Below are 21,030 nucleotides of genomic sequence, written 5' to 3'. Positions count from 1 at the left end.
CGGTAAATTAGTCGTCCTTGCGTAACTCGTGGATGGCAGAACAACGTCCCCGGAAACAACAAGCCGTCTTGCCTTGTCCGCATGCGACCTTTGAGAGGCCTTCGCAGTGGACAGGTAGGTATAACGAGCCGTCTACTTCAACAGAAGCAAAGTAGTGAACTACTCTTGTTGCAAGGATGGTTTCATTATATAGCGACAGCGACTTCCTGTGTACGTAGACCGCGTGTCACCCCGCCATAATTATGAGAACGGCATTGTACAGCGCTTCCGGTCACCTGACCACCGTTCATAATTGATAGGAGCAGATTTAATAAGCGGGAACATCGTTTTACTCATTGTCGCAACACGAAATAATGTGTATGTGTGTGTGGAAAAGAGAGAGAAAAAAAAGATTAATGCAGGATCAACACGGTTTGCTGCTGTCTATGTATATGAGATAGCATTAGTGGATATAGATTTCACGGAATCAATGTTGCTGTCATAGGAGCGCATAGCTTACAATAGCCGACATTAGTCTACACTTCACATAGTTTAGCCAATTTGCGACGAAATTGGCCGACGTTCGGAAAGCAGCATCAATGATGTAACCACATTTAGCCAACATTTCGGAGCATTGGCTACAATTTTTCTACACATTAGGCAACGTTACCCGACATTAGCTCTACTTACACAACATTAGCGAGTGCTAACCAGTGCTGGCAATATGGGAAACTACGACACCGCAGCGTTTAGAAATCGCTCAATGGTTAGCAACGAGATGTGCTCTGACAAATGAGAAGTGCCGGCAAGTTTCCCCCGAGGAAAACTGTCGTAACGCGTGCAACGCTTAAATGAAGCGAGACAGAATACATTATATGACAAGGGAAGGTAAAGGTTAGCCGATATAAACCAAGAGGAGCTAACACATAGTTAAGCGCTACTCAACGTTACCTAGCAGTTTACCCGCACTAAGCAGCACTCGTAGTCAGTGGCGTAGCCAGGGGGTGGCACACCAGGCCCGTGCACCCCCCACCCCCTTGAAATTATTTTTGCTTTCCATTGCATAAAGAGCACAAAATGACACTCGACCACACCTGCCTGCCCGGCCCCCACTATCGATCAAGAAGGTGCCCCCCCCCCCCCCCCCAAAAAAAAAAAATTCTGCCTACGCCCCTGCTCGTAGTATGCGAACATATGCGATAGGCACTACAGAAAGATTGTGTTCTGTTTCGACACATAATTTCATTATATTATTCTCGTAGTGGAGTGTTTGTACGTCCTACTTAACGTCAACAGAGATTTTTCTTGTCCAAATGTCAGCACGCATTTTTTTTTAAGGGCGAGCCAAAGAACTGGCCGGAAAACTACTTTTGAAAGCTTAGTTCCCTTTGCGTAAAATGATTCGTCTTAATAAACGGTAAGTTAGACATATTATTGTAAATCGACTTCCCCAAAACGGCGCCAGAATGCTTGATGACATCCAGTGGTCCGATTTCCGAGGTTACGTAAGCGCATATTACGGGCATCGCGCTTTGCATTTGGAATCAGTCTAAATCGAAAAGGTCGCAGTGCTTCTTTCTTTTGTTTTTCCAGGACTACTGAAGGCTCGTTGTAACGCCATGAACGTAGGACCGTTTGTCTAGACACTTATCATTGAATGGACAAAAAGTTGAGCGCGATAATACTGAGAAATATGAAATCATCGCCAAGTTATGAATTTCCAGCATGCTGGCGAGATTGCATACGAGTGTAGAACGAACGAACGTTTTAATGTGGGCAACATAAAGGATGCATTAGCATTAAGTTCAAAGCGGCTCGTGAAACGATATATGCATCAAATATGAGCCTACTTGCAATAGAAACAAATACCACCAGGAAAAAAAACAGAAAAGAAATCGAACGCATGACACGGTGAAACGAAAAAAAAATTGACCCGGACGTGATTCGAACACGCAACCTTCTGATCTGGAGTCAGACGCGCTACCATTGCGCCACCGAGTCCGACGGTAGACGCACTTGAAACGAGAGCAGCGGAATCGAAACTAAGATGGTTACGTTGCTGCAGTGATTCGTTTATTTATTTAGTTATTTTGGTTGTCATCCTGTGAAAAAACGTTGCTCGGCTTTATTACAAACCAATAAGATATTGTTTTTTCTAGGCAGAACAGCGCTTCCGCATACATGTTACTTAAATTACGGGACTAATTAATCATTTCTACAGTGACTATACGTTTCATAAGGACCGCATCATGCGGGCCAACTCAATTTTGTTCTGTTGTTTCTAGTTTGGTTCTTAGCGATATGCTCTATTTATCCTCTAAGTAAACCCTAGTAAATTTTAACTCTTCTCGCCGAAAAACCACAGCAATGATAGTGTTAGCGTAGGTAAAACAACGCTAATGTAAAGGACGAGATAGAGACAACACCCGATCCTGGGCTAGCTGTTCTATTGTCTAAACCTCTTCTTCCTCTGCCTCTATCTAGCTGCCCGCGCGCCACAGCACCGGTGTCGCTCTTCGTCCTCACACTCGGCCATGACTGCGAGCGCGTGGAGCTGCCGACAATGTTTCTGGTGGGCGTGGTTGACTGCTTCGTGGTGGTCGGCCCCGACCACACCGCAACGTGGATGGGGAATCTGCAAGAAGCGTCTCTGGTGGGCGACACTGACTTCCTCGCGCTGGTCGGTCTGGGTCACGCAGTGACATCATGTGAGCTGTGAAACATGCATCTGGCGGCCGGCTTTCGCTGTGTCTCGAAGGAAACGGCAGGTGCGGCATACCAGAAGGGGATTTGTCAGCAAAAAGAATCTTGCATGACTTCGACCAAACTGAGAAGCCTTTTTCTTTGGCCACTCTCTCTGTGTTAGTAATGGAGCGCGTACTGTGTATTCCATCAATGTCCGACGGCTCTGGAGCCGATCCGAGTGGCACATCGGGCACCTTAATTGAAGGGTGCCGCGCAGGATGCTTGAGGATCGCTGACGGTACCTCAACCTGCGATAGGGTTCGCGATTGGGCAACACTCGAGCGCTTGTTCCGGAGAACCTTCTCACCCAACATCAGCGTGTTGGGGGCATTGAGCTGCTTCATTTCATCGATCCTCTGCAAGTCTCCCATGATGTGCTGCGGGTCCTCTCCTTTCAGTGCGTCCGGTCTGACCATTTGAGGCTGCTTCTCCTTACTTTCGGGTTCCCTTGCCACATTTTCTTGCTCTCTTAGCCCGAGGTGGCCATCGGCGCAGGCGGCGAATGAACGCGCTTGAAGTCGCGGATGGGGCTCTGACGAGTCTGAGAAGACGTTGCTGATGGGCATGGAGTCGTCCTCCTTCTGAATTGGCAGCGTGTCAAGCACGAGAGGAGCCGGCACGCCCATGTCCTGAAGGGAAGATGATATTGGGGCCCGCGTTACCAAATCCCGTGGACGGAATGTAGTCTCGGCTTCTTGTCGTAGTGGTCCTGTGTAGGACATCGGCACAGCACTGCGTGAGTCCAGAGCTTGTACGAGGAGAGGTTGGGAAGCTCTCCGTTAAGCTGCACTGCGCAGTAGGAGCCTCGAGGTTGTGGCCCTCCATAACTCCGTCCTCGGTGGAGGTCTTGGACGCACCGAAGGTACCGGGCATCAGGCCGAAAGCGGCAATCAGGGCTGCACTCCACCCTGCCCAGGACTGCTGCGCCACGCCTTCGTACCTGTGCCACGCCGCGGCACCTTCTCGGAGGCGGTCTACCGCCGTGGACCATTTCTGCGCCTCCGTCCAGGCTTCGCGATCTCCCAGGGCGTTGACGGTTGCCACCCATTTTTCGGCGTCGTCCTGGAAGCCGCGGAACTCCGGTAGTACGAAAGTAGCCTGGGATAGTGACACGGCAGGCGTGAAGCGGTAGATTGTGTACGCGAAGTCACCAAGCTGAATAGAGACCTGGCTGAGGGTAGACTGGAGCTCTCTACGTTGCTCAGGCGAGCTGGCCTCGAGGTCTAGCGAGGTGGCTACGTCCAACATGGTGTTGATGGCTGTCAGTGCGGGAATTATTGGAGGAAACAGCGCAGAGCTCGACGCTGTCAAGGCGTTGGCCGTGACGCGGAGTCGCGCAATAGTACGCCGCAGGTGCGCGGCGCTCTCCGATGGTTCGCGTGCAGAGCCAGTAATGTCTGACCAGTAGGCAGTGGTGGTCGGGCCCATGATGGCGGGCTGTTGGTCCGAAGGAGCATCCCAAAGCGGCTCAGGTGTCGATGGAGCCCTGAATGAGAGGGTGTCGCGACGGGAAGTGTGAGCGGCATTCCCGGGCAACGGTAGGCCGTGCACTGTCTTGGCGGTGCCGGGGTAAGCGTGCCCTTGAGCCACCGAGGAGGCCTGGACGCCGTCCTGGGATGGTTGGATGTGTAGCTGTAGCAGCGGTCGGGCCATGGTGTCCATGACCGAGGAAGCGTGGACGGCGTTCCTTGGATGGATAGACCCGCGCTGCCGATGACCCTCGAGGACACGTGGCTTCCGCTTCAAGGTTCGATTCACGTCGGAGGCCCAACACTAACAATAACATTGTTTTGTTTCTCACCTAGATTCGTATCCACGCTCTCTCTCTCACACACAGACACATACACAGGAATAACTTATGCAATAAACTTGATCCCCGAAGAAAATTCAGGTCAATCCTGACGATGTAACTTACGAAGACGGCTAGTGAATCACACTTTGTTTTTGCGATCGAAAAGCTCTAAAAAACACGCCAACAAACATTCTACAACACGCATGGTAGCGTTCGCACATCAAGTCGTGCTGCAATTGCAGAGTTTTGGTACGCACTTTCGGAATAACCGTTGCTGCGGATGCAGACGAGGTCACAAGAAAGACGCAAGAGCACGCAAACACACCCGTATAAAGCACAATTCCAAGATGTAGCACTCATTCAATGCGCCTGTCTACAAAGCAACGAGCGAGTCCGCAAAATGTTTCACCGGCGAGCCGACCTCCTCTTACAGCAAGCCACCGCAGAAAGAGCCGCTGCTTCTCTCCCCCCTGCTCTCCTCTACATTCGAGGCAACCCTGCAGAACCACGCGCAAGACCGGTGGAAGCACGGCTCATAGGCGACGTCTCCCCGACAAAACTGGGTCAGCCGTCTCGACCGGCGAAAAGCGCTCGCTCGCGCGCCGACGGCCGGCTGCTGGCTCGGCTTGGCTTTTCGTTGTCTACACGGTGGCCGACTGCCGAGTCGATTGGGCGCCTGTTTCAGCGGGGCCGTCATTATCGGGCAGCCGACTAGCGCGCGAGGCATTGGGGCAATTTCGCGTCGTGCATGCGCGCTCATTTCGCTTGGAAGACCGAATCGCGTAGCTAGGTTGACGGCGCGGAGCGCTGCACGGCTGTATGCTGGCAGACGCGCCGGGAGCCCAATGGCAGCTTGGGCGGTTTGGTTCCGAAATTGCGTGCATTGATGGTTGCGGTTTGTGTGGGCAGGAATTCCTTTTTGTCAGTTTGCCAGAGCGCTGTCGGTTTGGTTCCGCTGCCGTGACCTTGCCGAGTTGTAACATATGTGCCGAAGTAGGTGCCTGTGCGGCAGTGTCGTGCAAGAAAAAGAAATCAAAACAAACGTGTGGCTTTTCTGATATTGAAACGCGTGGATCTACGACCTGACGCCGTGGATTTAATAGTAGTGATCAGCGTGTGCGATATCATTCATGGATGACGATAAACACAGCGAGCTACCTACACTTTCGCTCAAAATGCTTCAAGTGAAACACGAATACATGTTCCAAAGCCCCCTAAAGTGGTGAAACGTGCTTTTTTTTGTTCCGAACTCTTGAGTTGAAATGAACTTGAGTTGAACTCTTGTAATGAAATCAGTGCACCAGCTGATACAATCACAATATACTGTAAGATATAACATTATCCGTGAAACTATGCAGTAGTGTTTTGAGGACAGCGTCGAGAACTAAATGCGACGACGTGATTTTGTTTCACTCACGTCCACCTAAGTTTATGTGCGTTCTCGCGTTTCACCGCAGTATAAATGCGGCCATCGTGGCTAGAAATTTTACCCTAAACCTCCGCAGGTTAATATCCTACTCATTGAGGCACTTTTGGGAACGTTACGTCTAACCTGTTGTTGACCATTAGTAAAGCGCCAGTCATAAGGACCCAATCGCCTTATCAGCAAATCACGTGAGCTACCAACTCGAATATTTCTTGTATCTCAACCAGGAGCATCGCTTGCACACTTGAGATCCATGATATCAGCAGTCTGAATGCTCGCCTGTAGTTGCGAGTTTGGTAGTGACTAATCGATAATCAAGATTGACCATTCGATAAGAGTCAGCTCTGAAACGCGCACGTATGCTGCGAGTGCTTTTATATTGTATTAGCTTGGGGTACATAACACTCTTCTCAGTCTATAGACTACTTTATGGAAAGGTTTCAGTGCGTTCATGTTGGGCTGTAGTATTGCCGTTTTGTATCTTTGACAACTAAACGAATAATGCTACGGTAGATGCGCACGCATGAAAATGGTTGGGTTGGTGCATTCGGAGTTTCATGACCTTATAGTATTCACGTCGTGACCTACAAAAATAAAAAAAGAAACAAACCTTCGTTTAAAAGCCAAAGGCGGCGGCACTCGTGCGCGTTATGTAAAACCGCTTATAACGTCCAAACCTTTCAGAGAATTGCAAGCCACACGTGAAGTAATTTTCAATAAGAGCTTTCCAGTAATACAGGCAGATAAACACGTTGCACGCTTGAGGCGACGCCCGTAGCGAAAACGTGTTGCAGCGCCCATAAAGGGTTCCATAACCGGAAGTAATTGGTATGCTTCCGGAAGTCTCTCCAGGCGTCTCTAATTTGCACACGAACAAAGAACCGCAGCTTCGGACAACTGGGAAGACGGCGAGGTCCTTCCCCCTGCCGTCGCAATAAGATATACGAGCCTCGAGGCGTTATTTAACCTGGTCGTAAGGGGGTACGTTATGCCTTACATAGGCGGGCATTAGCGTCACGGTCCCGTGGGTCCCATCAAGGCCCGAGCTGCGGGCAATCACAATGTAACAATACACTAGTCCGCGTCTTAGCCAGCTGTTTCCGATCGTCTGATGCTGTAAGTCTCTCGCAGGTTGCAGACGAAAACGATTACCGTGGTCTCTTATGTGGTGTCAGTGTGCTCTTATGTATACAACGCACCTGCCAGGGGTCACCTGGGGTTGGCGTAACGATTCGAATTACTGTCCTCCGTGCTTTATCGCTTATGCGTACTAGTGCACGTGTACACCTGCCCTCTGACTCCACGTGTGTGTGCTAACCCTGACAGGCGCAAAGACAGATGGTGTGCCCTTGAGGTCAGCGCTTGAGTTAGGCTTAAGACGTGGAAGGACCGTGACGGGCGACGCAACGTAAATAGAGAGAATATATACCCTCGCGGAAAAGATAAAGACGCGTATTCTTTTAGACCTGGGTGATACGCGGTGCTGACTATATTCTCCGGCGTCGTGAGTCGAGGGTGCACACAAAGACGGTTAAATGGTTAAACGTTGTTGGTGTGCGCACGCTGTGTGTGTCGTAGCTTCCCCTGACAGTGGAAGGGTAGTGTACACACCTTGTACACACAACGACCAATGTACTCACGAGGCTGAGGTTACTTCGCTATAGCTAGAAGCACAACGGAAGCCTGCAGTGGCTGCTGTGGCCTCGGTCTAGCTAGCTCTTGTAAAACAGGAGGTGGTCGTGTTTTCTTGCGCGGCCATTGTGTCGCCGCTTTGCTGCTGCTGCTGGCGGCTGGAATGGCGAACTACATTGCGGGTTGTTCTTTCGTGACTGAACCCTTCGCTCGTAGGCGCACAATGCGGTGCTTCTAGTCTACTTTTCCGTTTCTTTTTTGACGGTCTGTTTCCGCGTGCGTGGCTGGCAGACAGCGTCGCGCTTTATTTCCTAGTCGCAGACTTGTTGGTTGTGAGTGACGCCCGCTGCGAAGCCTCGTTGCTGCATAGATGAGCTTATATATATAGCGCTGTAGGCGACATGTACAGCTGGGAGTTCTCAGACGTATGAAGAATACCGGCCCGACAGTTTGCTTCGTCGAGTGAGCATCTGTTATTCTACAGGACGGATTCTTGATACCAGAATGGTCACCGAACTATGCCGCACAGTAGGCGATTTACGCCTACTCCTGGGTTGCGTCTTCATTTATGAGCCGCTGTTGAAAACCGTACGTCGACATTGCCAAATGTAGAAGACTATGTATTAACTGATACATGAACGCTGGTACTCTATTTAAATTTTGTCTTATTTTCATTGTTATAACTAGTTTGGACCTCAAAGCACATGAATTCGTGTGAATATCAAAATTTTACCATAATTGTGTCCTTGGATACTGAAGCAGTATCTACTGTGCAGGTTTGATACTGTGCAGTTGGATACTGTGCAGGTTTTCAGCTGGTGCGAATAAGCGAATCATACATTTTCGCAGTTCATAACATTGACCACCTGTGCGCCTCACCACACGACAAATGGCAACACCCTCATACTCCTGGCACCATTTTTGTCCAGTCTTCCTTGCGTTTGGCATTGTCGTTCCGGGTTTTCGGAAGTACGAAAAGTGTTTCTCGAAAGGGGCCTTCTAAGGCTTCCTTTCCGTCAGCGTAATTCATTCGGGCACATGCCATTAGGAAAAACGCGGCCTTCGCAATTCGTGCCTAGATGTTACACAGAGGCAGCCCTCTGTGGGGCCTAGATTTGGAAGGCACCTATTGAGAAACCTAATCTTACGAGTGATGACGATGCCAATGTAGGTGGCCCCCTTAGGCCGAGATGTTTACGACTATGCGATCTGCAGGACGCAGTGCATTCGTGCAGACCGTTGTTTATGACCTATGCGTCACTGACATCGTATTCATGACGTATGGTGAGTTGTCCTTCCCGACAGCGTGTCGCTTGGGATTCTTGTCTGGTAGTTGTGACGGAAGCAACACACACCGTGGGCGTCTTTATGCCGATTGCTGTCCGAGATCGCATCGCCCTATTCTTGTCGATGTCGTCGTTTGGGGTCTCGACTCTCGTCTCTCCATATGGGTCGTATGTAAACAGCTCCAGGAGGAAGCCAAGAGCCGTTGGTCGCTCTGGACAAGACGGAAGTCGATCAGTGAGTGTCATTAAAGCGTCCAACGCGATGCAGAAGTCGCCGTCGTTTTGCGTTATTGCGTGAGTCCATCAGGTCGGAAAAGTTGTCCGTTTGGGTTGAGCGGGCTCTGACGAGCATGTCCACAACGGCACCACATCCCAAGTTAAGGAAGAAACAGGCCAGGGGACTGGCACCGCCTTCAAACAAACGTATACCCGCACATATCGATACTGAACGCAACGTTTCCAGAAGTATCCACAACCAGGATATGTCCCTGATGCAGTGACCACGCAGCCGCACTGACATGCATTACTTACCAGCGTACAGAGCGCCCAGCCCAGGCAGTATTTATGCTGGTGAGTTCATCACAATCGCTCAGAACGTGGCCTTGGGAGGCACGGATTTCTCAAGTGACATCGCGGGGGAGGTAGCGGCAACTAGCGACCCTGATAAAGACGCGGCGGTGTTACAAGCTTCATGGTGGTCAGTGGGGCTTTAGAAGAGGGCTTCATATCGAGATTAACCACACGGAGTCTTTTGGCGCAACAAACTTTTCTTTTGTTCTCTTTGTCCCCGCAGCTGCGAATCGGGCCTGGAAGGAAGCAGCGACAGCTGTGAAGTGGCGTCTGTGAAGAAGTGAATAATAAAAAAAAAAAACAAGTGAAATGTTCCGATGCTGCATTAGAACTCTGGACCTCTGTAAATTTCCGTAACCCGATACTCTAACGACTACGATACAACCTTATTACTGATCAGGCGGAATAGAACACCTTGAAGAATAGGCAGTTTCAGAACAGCGTACCCAAACCTTTGCCCATGCAATAGCTTGCGTTTATTGCCACTGCGCATGCGTCATACGCCGACCTCTAGGGTATGCGGATTAATTTTCAAAGGTAGCTTGCGTACATAAAGGAACACAAGGTCTGGATGCCCAATTCTAAAGCTCTCGAATGTCGGGCGTGCAAGCAACCACGTTCAGACGCTAGGTGGGTTTTCAATATAACTGGCCTTTTAAGGACTTTCTTCTTGCACTCCAGCGCTTTTTGACAACCCTGGAAGAGTGTCATTGGGCCGCCCTTTAGTTCAATGTATGTGTCTGCGTCATCAACGACAATGTTATACGCAATGGCGTTAACCATCACCGTTACACGGCTTCTGCTGTAATCCTTTTGTTTCATCGTCCGTACGCCAACGCCGCATTGGCCGTTCTTGTAGCACGTGACACTGAGCTTTTGCGTCACTCTTAACTTAAAATGGTTAACATGGTAGACTCGCTAAGCGCCGCATTTAATGCGGACGTTTAATGTATTATTAAAGCAGGGGCGTCACATTTAGGCAAAAAAGCAAAAAAAAAAAACAAACCTGCCTGTGATGCCTATGGTGGAGTAGTATAAAAGACGCACTAACTTCAAAGAAAGCACTAAGGACACTCAACGGTTTGCGGCACGCCATCTCATGATGGACAGACGCATGAAGTATCTCGCATGGAGATTACAACTACCGCACCTAAATAATGTCCGCGTTCCGCGAATCTCGAACTTTGTCGACAAGAGCATCGCTTGAAGGTCTACGGGACGTCATCATTGGGATGCGCTACGTCTGGACCTTTTTGGGACGCCCCTGAAAATTCTTGTGTTGCCTGGGTAGGCTCGAGGCATAATTAAATAACAAAACGAGGATGCAAATTGCTTTCGCAATGTTACTGGGCGCCACGTTGCACAGCAATAACTCCAACAACAACAACAAACGACCGTTAGACCCCTTGGATGAGCGACCAAGCCGGCCTTCGCGTAAGGTGAAAATTGGCGGCAATGGCGCCGTAATTTGACAGGGATAAGGGACTCCAGCGAAATAGTTTGAAGGGCTGAAATTTGCTATGGTGCATAGGTGGAAAACATGCAACCTGAGATTGGCAATTCGTTTCGCAACCACAGTACTCAGCGTTGACGTACTACAAGACAAAATTTTGCCTGCAGATGATGCCACCATAGAGGTGAAAGTAATAAAAAAGAATAACTTTAGAAAAACGGAATATCTTTTCTTTTATCTTCGTTCATGGAACGATGACTGTTTCAATCGGTTATGTCATGTGGGTCATCCAAAACTGTCAGTTTCTTTCAGCCATAGGATTGGGAACGGTTTTCTGGGTCAGAGGTTGCCTATCAGATCGGGATCAGAGGGACTTCTGACAGAAACAAACTTACACGAAGACACTAGATGCATGTACGCAGCATGGTCCAAATAAACCCAAAGCGCAACAAACCCGCCACTGGGGCGGCACGCTTGTCTGGACAACAGGCGTGTCTAATGGAACCTTGCGTCATCACAAGCGGCAGTTGCGTCACACCTACCCCTCGCGCTCGAACAATGGCAAAGCCTAGCAATCCACTTCGTGCACCCATCTGTCCAAACGTGATGCTCAAGAACACAAGATTTTGACGGACACCTCGAGCAGACGACAGGTACGCGTAACGGCAGAAGACGCTCGCATCCGCGTGTGCATAAGCGTGTCGAGCATGCGGACGAACTCCTTTCAGTTCTTTAGTTCTGTTTCAAGGACGGCCGGCAGCGCCCTCAAGTGCTTGGAGGCGGCGGTTGAGGTCGTAGTGTGCCTTTCGGTGTTACCCGCTTGACGTGCGTAATGGCGTCCCATTGGTCACGCATCATTTGAGCTCAACCGCGGGGTCGCGATTAATACGCGCGTGCCGATAGCGCAAGCGCGGTCGTTCCAGAAGACTGACCGAGCGACTGTGCTGCTCCTGGCGGCCGCAAACGGCTTCACCCGGGGCGCCCTCTAGGGATGGGTGTCCCAGATCTCGCGTTTCTATCAAATCCTTTCGCTTTTGTTTTGCGTTTCTTTCTCTCGTCTGGGTTGCCAAACAGCGCCGGCCTGCGCCGGTGTGGGGAGGTCAGGGCGGCCGTTTGAGAAGCGCCACTAAGCTGGAACGAGCGAGAAAGGGATAGATCGAAAGACAAAGAAAGACTGCCAAGCGGAGTTCACGCGGGGGCTGCGGTCGCGTTTTACTTTAGAATCTTTACGGTTGTGTAACGATCGTCTACTTGGACAGCTCGGCGCCATCTTGCGCTAAACGCGGTGGCACCATCTCAATGTTAAAGATCTTTCGTGGTTATTTTGTGGCCGCTTCGTTTAATTCTTTTTCTTCGCAATCCACCAATTCGTGGCTTCTTTCGGCATCAGAGCGTGGCTGTACGACCCATCTCAAGCGGCCAGGTAAACGTTGTAGTGTTACGAATTAACGAGCGTGTCTTAAAAAAAACGCTTGTATTGTTGCGCATCAGAAAAGCTATAAAGACGTTCAGATGTATCAGGAACAACACTACAGGACAGGAGTGAGCTCCGCGTTAAGAAAACAAAAAACAAAAGACAAAGCTAAGACACGGCACGGCCTTCGAGATTCGACAACACGAACACCGCGACACACTGATTTCGGAGGCAATGAAGCGTAGAAATGCAGTACAAGTACAAGCGACAGAGGTGCCGGCGTCTCGCGATGTGTCTGCGCCGTACATTGGGCCAGCGTCGCCGGTTGAACGACATGTCGACCCAATTCGACGCCGACGTGTAACGCAGTAGCGTACACTTCCAAGCGTGCACGTGAACTCTGCGCCCCGCGTAACCGTCGCGGCCGAGATGTCACTGTATTGCTCTAGGCGATGTATCGCAGAGTTCGGGGAGAACGGAGTCCTTGACGAGAAGCAGAATCTCCAACGACCTCGTCGCGGCGATTTGATTACGGCTACGATCTAGAACGGTGTCTTGTTTGCATCGCGTCGCCCTTCTTGCCTCGCCTGAACAGAAGAGCCGGCTACTGCGCCCCACTTTGCCTTCGAACAAAGTGTTTACGGAGAGTGATAAATTGGTATACTCGACTACGGCGAACAAACAACTATACCGAATTCGCAGCCTTTAACAAAGCACCGAAGAAGATGGTAGCCACAGGTACAGACATGTAGAAGCAGCGAGATCTTTTAACTGCCGCCACTATCGATGTATTAGGTCCCTGTTTCAAGTTTATTTGTGTTATGTAGGGCCAGCAAGATCATGAGACATGACATAGAATGACTGTCTTCCGATGATGCTGAAACACAGAGCTTAAACCTAGTTATCACGACCGAGCGATATGTTTGGCTTAGTTTTGCAAAGTCCATGCACACAGTGTTTCATCGAACCTTCGCCTGGTCATGTGGTAACGCAGAGGCGAGGCTACGAGGGAGCGCCGCTGGGGCGCCTCTCCACAGCGGATCACGTGGCATGACGTCACGCCTGTCACACTTGCCTTCCGGCTGCTCAAGGTCGTTGCGACGCGATGAGTGACCTTAGGAGACAGCGCAATAGACATTTTGATCTAAAATTATCTGCACTCACGGTGGGAATAAAATGAACGTTGCATTAAAGAGCGCAAAATGCCCGAGAAAAGGTGATCGTGATGTTATAGTGGGACACATAATGTACACAACGAATTTTTCAGCGAATGCCCTTGCGTCATATTTATTATTTTTTGGTCGTGCTTGTTGCCATTCCCTGTTATGGCTGACGGCCTCTCTTGACCTTCCTAAAAATCATAGTTCGCCGGCGAGACCTTCAATGAAGAGCCGTCGCCTGGTAGAGAGAGCTTCCCGTAAGATAGCCGCATGTTATATAGATTATAATGACGATTTGCTCTGCTTCCGGCCAAATGCGCATGCATAGAGCATTCAAGAGCTTAAGTACGCATGAAATACTGAGGTGTTCCGAATTTACGATCGCTAGTTTGAACTGCTGGGGGTAAGCGGCTCTATTGCAGCGGCTGTTGTGATTTATTTTTAGAACACTGCTGGCCGAAGGTTATCAGAGAACACTGCGGCTTTATTTGCATATAAATGCAAATACAGGACCTCCCTATAGTCGAAGGTTTTTAATTGAAGCGCTTCCTGTATTCAAGTTGTTCCTCGCGTTTGTTTAAAAATCCTTGCCACCGTACGACTCCGAGGCCATAAGGCATTAATTTTCTAATTACGTGGTTCGAGGGACACCAAGCAGGCATTGTCGTCTACACACTCGAGGCCGCCTGGTTTAGCCAATCACAGCCCAATTTCCGCCCTTTACCAGTCCCGTTCCAGGCTCTTCATAAACTTGCTAACATTGTAAGGCGCCATATTGTCATCGCTGTATAAGGCCGTTGCAGTCAGCCCACACGGACGATAGTTATCGCAGCTTGCCGACGACGCCTAGTACGAGGCCGCCGTGTGCCGCCGCTTGCAGCGTCGTCTGCTTCGCAGCGGTACGTGTTGCGGAAGGGCATCTTCTGCTAAGCCTCGCGAACGTGGCCTAGCAGGGGGAGGCAGTTGAGCCGTTGTCATCTGCACGGGCCTTTCTGGGACGGGTATTGCGTTCTCTTTTGGTAGCTTGCAACACAGGTCGTACATAAATACCGCTTCTCGAGGTAGGCAAACAAGAGGCCATAATACAGTCGCCCTTGGAAGCCTGGGGTTGCGCTTTATTTCACTGGACTAGAGGGGAGGAGGAGGAGGGGGGGTGATGCGCCAGCGAGCGTACGGAGGTGAGTGAAAACGAAACCGCATGCAAATGAGACCTCCTTTTGGTGACGGGTCGCTCAGTCGTGCGTTTCCGGCACATGATAAGAGACCCGAGAGGTCCGCTGTTGCCTAAGGCCCACGCCGATTGACCACAGCGAGCGTACGGGAAGCCGGTGAAATAACGGCTGCACCTTCGACTCTATAAGTAAAGCAACGAGACATTGCGGTTGCGGTGTCTGCCAGTGTGTAACGCGTAGCTATATAGCGGTGGGCAGGGAGCCAAAAAAGGTATGGGACGTTAGAATTCTCTTACTTACTGAGAAGTGGTGGACTTGGGGGGGGGGGATGCGATGGCGAAAGAAAGAGTTGGAAATATACATATATATGAAGTGCGGAGTGCCAATAGCGATACGAAAGAAAAAGAAAGTTAGCAAGGCTGATCTTTGAAGATAACGGCGTCTGTGATTCAGCTGAGGCAGGAAGTTTGAGGCTTCGTTATAGAACGCTGCTTCTTGGAAGTTTTAGGAGAAGCGTTACCGATGTGCGTTGCGTGAAAGCGCAGGCACACTTTGCAACGTTGTCGCAATGTTAGCCATGTGAATAACGGTACTGCGAAAAAGATTTGTATTTCTAACCTCGGTCACCATATATCTTATCTATCACTAGAGAGAAAAAAGAAGAGCGTGAAGGTTGTGGTGGGAGGATATGAGCGCTGATACACGGACTAGCAGTACTAGGATTTCCGTTTCCGATTGGCAATACATAACAGATATGAGAGAACAATAGCGTCAGTATCTGATTAGATTAATATAACTAAGACCACTGAAACCCATCAATAAAAGCGACAAAGACTACAACGAGAACATCAAAAGCAACAGCAGCTGCTGCCACTGCTATTACTACTACTACTACTACTACTACTACTACTACTACTACTACTACTACTACTACTACTACTATAAAATCAAGAAGTAAGAGATGCACTCTTTAAAAAAATTAGTGGTCGAAAGTGACCGTATCGCAATTTAATATAACACGTGTTTTCGAACAGAGGTACCGGTTATAATGAGGTGATGTTATCTTGATTTATCACCTGACACTGTGTGACAATTATTCTGCCGAGTGATTTCACAGTAGCCTACCGATTGTTAGCGAAGAACTTGCGCGCGCATATGCTCGCGCCCTGCTTTCTAAAAATAGGAGGGCAGCGGCTGCGTTCGTTTCACGCATGAAAAAGGCGAGCCGCTTGAATGGTTGTTAGATAAAACGCTTTTCTCGCTATATAAGCGAATTCGTTATTACGTAGAATATCTGCTTATTATTGATTTGCGGTTTGGACTTGTACTTTTTTTTATTCAATTGCACGCTCCTGTAATTCGGGTTCTTATATGCGGCTGTCTCTTGCGAAACATCGCCGCGGTAGGTCGCTGAAGGACCCGACTGAATGGCCATTCGGTAACGATTGGCCACGGCTGCCAAATCGCTCACGGAAAGCCGGAGAAAGAACAAAACTAAAATCGCTAAAAGGAAGGAATAAAGAAAAGTGGGACAATCATTATGGAGTGACCGTTACGTAGGGATGTTCAAATCACGCTACTAGAAGCAATTCGTTTCGGTTTCGCCGGCCCCCAGTGTTCCTGGCACAGAAGACGCTGGACTTCTTGCTCACTGAGAAGCGCCGCTAGCCGATGATCGGAGGAAATCGATTGTCATTCCTCTACAGATCGAATCTGGGGCGGAAAACGTCGTGGCGTTGGAAGGAACATCCAAGGTTACAGTGTCTAAGCGAAAAAAGAAAAAGAAATACGGATGGTGCACACGAATACTGCAAATCTACGACAAGAAACAATGAATCACAAGTAAGATCCGCCCGTGTAGCCAGTAGTAATCGAGGACCGCAGTGACGTCTAGCCCTTTTATATGTTTAGGATGTTTAGTCTCACCGCAGAGATGTAGCTTTGTGTCGCTGGTTTTAAGTTTGCCGTTGACACTGGTATCTTGATATATATGCCAAGCTAACAGTGTCACGGCAAAGGCTTTCTTGTTCAGACATAGTGTACAGGAGGCAAGAGCGACACCTTCAATAATAAGTGAAAGAAAGAAAGAACGAAGTAAAGTGGGAAAGGGAAGAAGGATGGAAGGAAGAAAGGAAAGAAAGAAAGGAAGAAACGCTGCCTGGAAAGTGCCGCCTCTCAGCCAAACGTATTAAACTATGCCCCCTCACCGCAGGAGGTGCCGCGTCATCCATCCTGCACAAGCATCGGCATTTATTTTTTCATTGAGGAACTATATGAATACCCCACACGCGCGTAACTAGACCAGCTCATTTTCTTATCACCGCTTTCGAAAAAACGGAACGCCCTAGGCGATAAGCGGTCCAGGAGACAAACGACACATAGGACACGCGCTCTACACTCACTCGCTTCCTTCTCTCAACCACCAGACACTGCTGAAGTCACGGCGGTGGAGACTACTACTTCGAAGGTCGACTCTAAACGTTATGCCAATACAGTTCCCGCGCTTTTACTTACCGATCTTGCCTCTTCTTCGCCGACGTAGACGTGCCGGTGTTGTCGCGTGGCAAGGCTGCGCGGAAAGAGTCTGCTTGCAGCGAGCGAAAGCGGGTGTCTGTAGGAAAATAATGGGACCCTGCATGCGAGTGCTTGGTCGTGGGAAAGAAAACTTCGATACGGGGCCATTCGTTAGATCGATGCGCAGTCGGCGCACGTTTCCCTGAACCGAGTACGAGCTACCGGTGGCAATGACGCGTGAATGATGAAGGCTAAGATGTATCCGGATGCCACCGCTGAGATAGAGTAAGTACAGTAAACAAAAGGAAGGTTTAGAAGGACATTGTCGGTTGTGTCTTAAAATGGCACGTACAGAGGAAAGCGTATGTGGTTTAAGTGTATTTACGTGCATTTGTATGAATAAAAATGGAAGGAATAGAAAACAGAGGGCGACAAATGAAGTATCAGAAGAAAATACATCCGAGGTACACTCTAAAGACACGTTAACTCTTCTTTGGAGAGTCGTGCGTGCCACGACTCTCCAAAAGAGAGATGTCTCTCTAAAGATAGTTATATATGTCGCAGCTAAATACGTGGCCAAAAAGAGCTAAATGACTCGTTTTTTTTCTCAAAGTGTTAGCATGCGGTCAACTGCGGTTATAGTTGTTACTCTGCGCACCAAAGCATAAAGACAGCGGGAAGTACGAAACAAGAGGTGAGCGATGCGACGGTACTGCTTAGTCGAGACAGATTCGTCGTCTCATTCATCTCGTCTACTGTGTTTTCTGCTGGTTTTATACTATCAAAAAAGAACGCCAGGCCTGCGCTGAAAGCGCAGCACAGTAACAGCGAAAGCTGGAAGAGCGGCATTTCTAGAGCCCGTTATAAACTCTCTTGTGGCTACTAATACAAGTAAACTAGCAACGTACCTACTACGTCACAAATCACTATTTTTGTGAAGTTGGGAAGCACCCACTACGACATTATTCGTAATTCTGCGGAGAAACGAGCTACCATGTGTACGGTGTTACGTGCAGTTTCTTGATGCGACGGTTGATGACGATGAAGAATTATGGCTGAGCCATTTGTAATGGGTTGGAAGCTTTAAACGACCCACTAGTTACGTAATTCGCATCGTGTGACGTCCGGTTGTTATTTTACTCTCCCACCAGGCTATATAACATACGTTATCGTGGGAAAGAGGGAGAGAGGGAAAGAACTTTAGTGAGACCCTGAGGAAATGCATCATGGGAGCCTTATGGGCTTCCTTGGCAACCTATAGAAGTGCACTTGCGAGGAACCCACTATGCTATAAATCATAATTTTTTGAAGTAGGGAAGCAGCCACTATTTCATTTTTCGTCATTCTGCGGAGAATCGTGGTACCCGCTAAACACCTTTAAGGCAATATGTGGACTTTGTTGATGCTGTGGCTGATGACGATGAAGAATTATGGGAGTGCCCTTTGTAATGGGGTGGAAGCATTCAACAACCCACTCGTTGCGCAATTCGCATTGTGTGACGCTTGGTTACAAAATTCGCGCTGTGTGACGCTTGGTTGTTATTAAATGCGAAGCATTTCTTAGCGAACTTCTGCGAGTTTGAACGTATCTATCTATCTATCTATCTATCTATCTATCTATCTATCTATCTATCTATCTATCTATCTATCTATCTATCTATCTATCTATCTATCTATCTATCTATCTATCTATCTATCTATCTATCTATCTATCTATCTATCTATCTATCTATCTATCTATCTATCTATCTATCTAGCCGCCCACGACCTTGTGCTCTCCTGGTGGCCGTTTCGTTAATCGGATGTATACCAAAATTGGTATGGAATAACATGACCGTATTACGAACATAAATGACAGGCCATAACATGAAAATCATGACATGCATGTCATGAACAGCATGATTTACATTCCACGGCCTTGGGGATCTTGCGGCCATTCCGTTAGTTTCATATATACCAAAACTGGTATGACGTGACAAGAGTTCATGGCGAACATAATGACAGGTCCTAACGTGCAAATCATGACACGCATGTCATGTGCGGCATGATTTACATGACATGGTCTCGGGGCGCTCATGGCTGTTTAAATGAATGGATATATACGAAAACTGGTATGACGAGACATTTCGACATGACGAACATAACTGACACGTGATAACATGAAAATCATGACACGCTTGTCATGCACGTCATGCTTTACATGCCACGCTCATGACGCACTCGCGGCCGTTTCGCTAGGTTGATATACACCAAAATTGGTATTGCGCGATGTGACTGTATGAAGAATATGAAAAACAGGTGGTAATATGAAAACCATGACATGCATGTCATGTATGTCATGATTTACATGCCACGCTCATGATGCATTCGCGGCTGTTTCGCTGGCTTGATATACACCAAAATTGGTATTGCACGACGCGACTGTATGACGACCGTAAATTAGAGATGGTAACATGAAAATCATGACACGCGTGTCATGTACGACATGATTAGCATGGCACACTCATCGTGAGCTCGCGGCCATTTCGCGAGATTGATATGCACCAAAATTGGTATTGCGCGATGTGTCTGTATCAAGAACATGAATAACAGGTGGTAACGTGAAAACCATGACATGCATGTCATGATTTACATGCCACGCTCATGATGCATTCGCGGCCGTTTCGCTGGCTTGATATACACCAAAATTGGTATTGCGCGACGCGACTGTATGACGAACGTAAATTAGAGGTGGTAACATGAAAATCATGACACGCGTGTCATGCACGACATAATTTACATGCCACGCTCATGACGCACTCGCGGCCGTTTCGCTATGTTGATATACACCAAAATTGGTATTGCGTGATGTGACTGTATGAAGAACATGAATGACAGGTGGTAATATGAAAACCATGACATGCATGTCATGTATGTCATGATTTACATGCCACGCTTATGGTGCATTCGCGGCCGTTTCGCTGGCTTGATATACACCAAAATTGGTATTGCACGACGCGACTGTATGACGAACGTAAATTAGAGGTGGTAACATGAAAATCATGACACGCGTGTCATGTACGACATGATTTACATGGCACACTCATCGTGAGCTCGCGGCCGTTTTGCTAGATTGATATGCACCAAAATTGGTATTGCGCGATGTGTCTGTATCAAGAACATGAATAACAGGTGGTAACATGAAAACCATGACATGCATGTCATGATTTAACATGCCACGCTCATGGTGCATTCGCGGACGTTTCACTTGCTTGATATACGCCAAAATTGGTATTGCGCGACGCGCCTGTATGGCGAACGTAAATGAGAGGTGGTAACATGAAAATCGTGACAGGCAAGTCATGTGTGGCATGATTTTCATGCCACGCTCATGGTTGACTCGCGGCCATTTCGCTCGTTTGATATACACCAAAATTGGTATTGTGCGATGTGACTGTATGACGAAACATAAATGACAGGTCCTAACATGCGAATGATGTTATGCATGTCATGTACGGTATGATTTACATGACACTGTTATGGTGCGCTTCCGGCCGTTTAGATAACTGGATATATACCAAAATTGGTATGGCATGACAGGAGTGCGTGATGAACATAATTGACCGGTCATGCAGTGTATACGCCAGAATATACGTTTCATTGGCATAGTATATACCACATTGTACATGCACGCGTGCATGGCAACATGCAATATATGGTGAACTAGATGCCATGGCATGAATGATTTCATTGGCTCAAAAATAAACAAAGCGATGTATGCAGCTCTTTGCTGGCTGCTTCGCATTACATCGATTCCCTCAGTGCGTGGGATCTGCCGGATTTTTTTACTCTTCTACCACGCTACATTACATGTGTTAATGTGGTTCCTTCGCGGCATGAAGCCTGTA

The 21,030-nt window shown here is 48.5% G+C and overlaps 1 protein-coding gene and 1 non-coding gene across 3 annotated transcripts in view; one reads left to right on the top strand and one right to left on the bottom strand.

The window, feature by feature from the left end:
* LOC119399690 (probable chitinase 10) overlaps positions 1–21,030 on the top strand; it is a 685,554-nt gene that overhangs the window by 535,611 nt on the left and 128,913 nt on the right. The window lies entirely within an intron of this gene.
* On the bottom strand, positions 1,909–1,980 carry Trnaw-cca (transfer RNA tryptophan (anticodon CCA)). Its single transcript has one exon. It is a non-coding gene; the product is annotated as a tRNA-Trp (tRNA).

Source organism: Rhipicephalus sanguineus, chromosome 7 (assembly GCF_013339695.2).
Source record: "Rhipicephalus sanguineus isolate Rsan-2018 chromosome 7, BIME_Rsan_1.4, whole genome shotgun sequence".
Lineage (NCBI taxonomy): Eukaryota > Metazoa > Arthropoda > Arachnida > Ixodida > Ixodidae > Rhipicephalus > Rhipicephalus sanguineus.
The sequence above is the reverse complement of the archived record's forward strand: the minus strand, read 5'-3'. Positions and strand labels throughout refer to the sequence as shown.